Below are 6,000 nucleotides of genomic sequence, written 5' to 3'. Positions count from 1 at the left end.
ACGCATGTTCATAATAAAAATAATCAAGTTCTTCATTCAAATAATAAAGATCGAAAACACCTTGAAGTAGAAATTCTTCACAAATCCTAGCAAAGTCGCGTTCAAAAGCCAAAAGAGAAGCCCCAAAATTCTGTGAAATAGAACTTAAATACTCCCTAAAACCTAGCTGCCCAGAACCTGCTCTTCTATCCCCACAAGGAAACTAAATAAAATAAAATAATGACATGACATAAAATCCAAATTGGACTAGGAGAATCCGCCCCCAATCTGCCCAGCCACGTTTTGACCTCAAATCTGATCCAAATCTGGCCCAATACAGTTCATTTTAAAGATAAAAACGTTCTGAACACTTCTCCAGAAGGCCACGAATCCATCAGAGGTCATCTCGGGCTCCAAAAACGCCATAAAAGCCCAACACGTCACTTTCCAGCACTGCACACTGCTCCTTTATTTTATCGCCAGAAAATAACCGCTTGGTAGAAAAGTCTGAAATTTTGATACGATCAAGCCAAGTGACTCACGAACATCCTCCAACTGGAATTACTCCAAAATTCGTCCATTTGATTATGTTTTGCTCCAGAGAAAGTCGAAAGTCCTATATTGAGAAAACAATTCAAAGTATCAAAATTCTTCCAAAATATGAACCAAAATGTACCAAGAATGGGGTTAAATATATAATATAAAATATACCCATCAATAAACAACGTCGGTGATCTAAAATTAGATGATGTGGTAATTCAATAACCCACGTCGGTTCTCCAAACAATTGACGTTGTTTTCTACTCGTTTCGACGTCTAAAAAATATATGACGTCAGTTTGTTATATTTAACGTTGTTGTAAAAGGATACAACGTCGGCTAGGTCATTTGGCATTTAATTTTAAATGACTTACATATTTTATGTAATTCCATAATAAATTCAAAACTAATTCCAAAAATTAAACTGACAACTACCAAGTACTCATTCAAATATTGTCTCTCCCCTAAAGCTTTAAAAAATATAATTTTACAAATATTTTTTTTATTGTATTTAATTACTAATATTAATAATATATTCAAAACAAAATCCGAAAAATATACCGACAAATTCTATGCACTCATTGAGACAATATCTTGCCCGTTAAGGCCTGAAAAATGTAATTTTAGTTTTCAAAGTTCAAATGATAACAAAATTCAAACAAATTTAGAGACAAAGCGCGGTACTCCTTATACTTTTCATAACATAACACTAAAGTTTATGTGATCCATTGGTGCCCATAAATTCAAAATGATGAAGTCCATATTTTAGCCTACTATTATAGAAGGCATTGTTGTAAGGAGTCCGTAGCAATTTTCGGTTCATTTTTCTCATACTTGTGTATTTTTTAAAAATTATTGTAAAATTTAGGGTTTAGGGTTTATTGAAACGACGCCGGTTTTCTCTCGCTGTTTTTGGTCAACTACGTAAACCCAGACTAATTCAATCCGGTTTACGACGTCGGTTATTAAGTGGTGACTTAGGTTATGTTTACAACGTCGGTCTTATGTTTACAACGTCCATCTTAAGTACATATTAGACGTCCATATATAAGTATTTACCATCGTCGTTGAAAAACGCGGTACTTTAAAAATTTTGAACGCGACCTAAAATTTTCAGAATTTCCCTTTAACACTAAAATAGTTCATTCTCTCTCTTCAACATAAATTTGTCTTGAAGTTTTCGCTCTCTCTCAAAGCATTGGGTATATTCTCTCAGCTCTCTCTCAAGCTTTTGTTATATTCTCTCAGCTCTCTCTCAAAGCATTGGGTATATTCTCCAAGCTCTCTCTCAAGCAGTTGTTATATTCTCTCAGCTCTCTCTCAATACCCATGTAAGTACAACCCTAATCTCTTCTTAAATCCATAAATGTTTTCGTTGGTAGCTATGGGTTCTTAATTGATAGCTATATTAGGGTTCTTTTATGTTTTGGTGTTTGCATTCTTGTAATAATTACTCTCTGTTTGGGTTCTTTTATGTTTGTTTGGCCATGGGTTCTTAGAAAAGGAATGGGGATGGGAGATTTAAGTTGTTTTTTTTTAAACCACGACGACGGTTGATGGATAAAACCGTCGTCTAAATGTTTATTGTTCGCACCACTTTCGCAAAACCAAAAGGAGATGTCGTATAGTAGTGTAGCTCGGAAGTCCGAGTGTCGTATCCACAGAGAGCGGTGTAAAGATAACAGAGATGAAAAAAAGAACAAGTGTGATTGAGAGGTAGATTTATGCAAGATTTGATTTCAAGAAAATTCAATTGATTAAAACACTAAGACATTGGGTTTCCACTTTTAACATAAGCATGCAACTCTTAATAATTTGATCCACAAAATATTTTCATTTGTAATTGTTCAAAATAATTAAAGCTCTTTTTAATTTCCTTTAGAAGTATTCTAAGCATAACTTGTACCATTGGCAACAAACTATCAAAAAAATAAACTTCATCAAAATTCTATTAATCTTTAGTAATTCTCTTCTCTTTTAAAAGCATGAACGTTTTTACTACACAATGGGAAAAACATGATTGAACCCATGAGATAGATTATCACACATTCATCAATTAATTAAAAAGAAAACTACAAATTCCATTTGAACAAATACTACAAATTCACTTTAAAGCTTAAGTTTGGATCAAACTAATAAAAATTACACACTTATATTAAAAGCTTTCTCCCTAGCCCTAGCTAGGGAGTTAGTTCCCCATAATAAAATAAAACTAAAAACAGAAATTAAAACTTAGAAAGATGGAGGGAAGAGAGAGAAAAGCTCAAGAATTGTGGAGCTTGGTGTATTTTTTACAATGCCGTAGCTCCTCCTATTTATAGGAGGATGGGAGCAATATTAAATCCCTCTATTCATGAATTTTAATATGTCTTCCACTTGCCATCAAACCAATTGCCAATTTGCTTCCTTTAATTAATTCATTGTGATGATGACTCCTTCTCCAAATTCTTCAAAACTTTCTTCCACTTGAACACTTTATTATGCACTTCCATACTTTCCTTCTTCTCTTTGTCGGGTTTCACTCTTGAATTTCTCCACACTCTCTACACTTGCTTCTTTGCTCCAAGCTTTTATCATTTCAAATAAGTATCCCATCATTTTCAAGTATATTCCTTAATCTTGGCCTACTTCATTGACTTTGGCTTTCACAAAAATCTTTATTTTTGTCTTCTTATCATTTACTCCATCTCATCTCTCGTGTCTTCTCATAAAAACTGCAGCAACTTTCCTCAAATTGTAGCTAGATAACAACTCAAACATCATCATTCTTCTTTGCATTCATTGGTTGCAAGTAGTCAATTTAAACTTCTCCTTCATTGTTTATTCATTCTTTCTTTATTTCTTCAATGATGGAAGCTTGCATGCATGTCCTAGAGCATATTAATGCAATTGATTGCTTCTTCTTTGGTTTTGGCTTTGAACCATACGTTGTCTTGAGCATATTTCCTTGACCATGGCTGCACACATTTTCATCTTTCTTCTACATTCTTTTTGCAACACATTACTTATTCCTCCTCCTCCTCATGCCATTGGTGGAAGACACTTAATATCTACAAACAACCACTCATTAAATATAAAAACAAGATTTGGAAAAAAACAATATAAATACTCTAATAGATTTACATAAAACAAAAGAAAATACTAACAACTATAAATTTAAGGATAAAACTTGTATTAATTTTGTGCTCATCATTTATTATACGTCGGGTGTTCATTTACTCCCGTCGTCTGAGTATTAGGTCGCAACCGGTAGCCTAAAGACGACTGTTTCTTCATTAAACGTCGTCTTTAGGATACCGGAACCCCGTACAAATTTCTGGGTTTGGGTATCGTAATGACGACGGTAACTATAGATGCTGTCGTCTGAATTTATATTAAATGACGATTATGTTGTAAAAATCGTCGTCTTATTCATGTTTTATATTTTATTTTCAATTTGTTCTCTGCTATTTGAATGAGGTAGTGTTTCATTGCTGGTCTTTCCACTTTAATATATATATATATATATATATATATATATATATATATATATATATATATATGATTTTATGGAGTGTGAGATGGATAAGTCATGGATGCATGCGGATAGAAGATCGAAGGCATATGAGTTAGGGGTGGAAGGATTTCTAAATTTTGCTGTAGAAAATCTTGGAAATACAAGGGATATTCGTTGTCCATGTGTTAAATGTGGGAATATTCAATTGTTTGGGGTTGGAATTATAAGGGAACACTTATACTTTAATGGAATTGACCAAAGCTATAAGATTTGGACATGGCACGGAGAACCTTGGGAATGGACTACCAATGCTAGTAAAAATGTGGAAGAAGATGAGCAAAGTAGGTTCAGTTATGTTTCTGAAGAATTAGGGATGGATGATAATGATTTTGCCAATATTGGATCTGATCCTTATGAGTTTGCCAATGTGATTGGGGATGGCGATAAACCCCTGTACCCTGGTTGCAGTAAGTACACGAAGTTGTTGGCTTTGATGAAGTTATATAATTTGAAAGCAAAACATGGGATGAGTGATCTTTGTTTTACAAAATTATTGATACTTCAAGGAGAATTGCTTCCAGAAGGAAATACACTACCTTCCTCTATGTACGAGGCAAAAAAGACTTTGTCTGCTTTAGGGATGAGTTATGAGAAAATCCACGCATGTCCCAATGACGGCATTTTGTATCGGAAGGAGTATGAGGATGCAACTAATTGTCCTACTTGTGGTATCTCAAGGTGGAAGCAAACCAAAGATGGGTTCTTGAAAGAGGGTGTGGCAGCGAAGATGGTGTGGTATTTTCCTCAAATTCCAAGGTTTAAAAGGATGTTTCAATCACATAAGACAACTAAGAGTTTGACTTGGCATGCTGCAAGAAAATCAGTTGACGGTCATATGTCTCATCCAGCAGATTCCCCGTCTTGGAAACTTGTTGATGATAAATGGCCCGACTTTGGTAATGAGCCAAGAAACTTGAGATTGGCTCTCTCATCTGATGGATTCAATCCCCACAGTTCTTTAAGTAGCAGATACAATTGTTGGCTAGTTATGTTAGTTACATTTAATCTCCCACCATGGTTATGCATGAAGCGGAAGTTCATGATGTTGACCTTATTGATTTCCAGTCCTAAACAGCCCGGCAATGATATAGACATCTACTTAGAGCCTTTGATTGATGATTTAAAATCTTTGTGGGATGGGATTAGAGGAGTGTATGATGCCCACATATATAGGAGAATACTTTACACTCAGAGGTGTATTGCTGTGGACAATTAATGATTTTCCTGCCTATGGAAACTTATCTGGTTGTGTCGTTAAAGGATATAAAGCTTGTCCAATATGCGGCGATGATACACTTAGTCACATGTTGAAAAATGGCCACAAAATTTGTTACATTGGGCATAGAAAATGGTTACCAATCAATCATCCATATAGGAGGCAACGTGCAGTTTTTAATGGGAAACCTGAATATGGCATGCCTCCCGAGCCATTAACCAGAGAATAAGTGATGCATATGGTTGAAGATATTAATTACATATGGGGCTCGAAAAATGGGGGAAGTGTTGGTGAGAATGATGGTGACACAGTTTGTTGGAAGAAGAAATCAAAATTCTTTGATCTCGAGTATTGGAAATACCTCCCTGTGAGGCATGCCCTAGATGTTATGCACATTGAGAAGAATGTTTGCGATAGTATCATTGGTACATTACTAGAGATCCCTGGAAAAAATAAAGATGGGATTGCTGCTCAGTTAGACTTATTGAACATGGGGGTCAAAACTGATTTGCAACCCGAGTATGGAGAAAGACGTACTCGCTTGCCTCCAGGGCCTTGGAATTTGTCAAGAGCAGAGAAGAGAGCGGTTTGCAATTCTTTCTATGGTATGAAGGTCCCTGAAGGTTATTCTTCGAATATAAAAAATCTTGTATCTTTAAAAGATTCAAGACTTCTTGGCCTTAAATCTCATGATTGTCATACCTTGATGC

This window comes from Prunus avium, chromosome 7, assembly GCF_965620075.1.
Source record: "Prunus avium chromosome 7, drPruAviu1.hap1.1, whole genome shotgun sequence".
NCBI lineage: Eukaryota > Viridiplantae > Streptophyta > Magnoliopsida > Rosales > Rosaceae > Prunus > Prunus avium.
The sequence above is the reverse complement of the archived record's forward strand: the minus strand, read 5'-3'. Positions refer to the sequence as shown.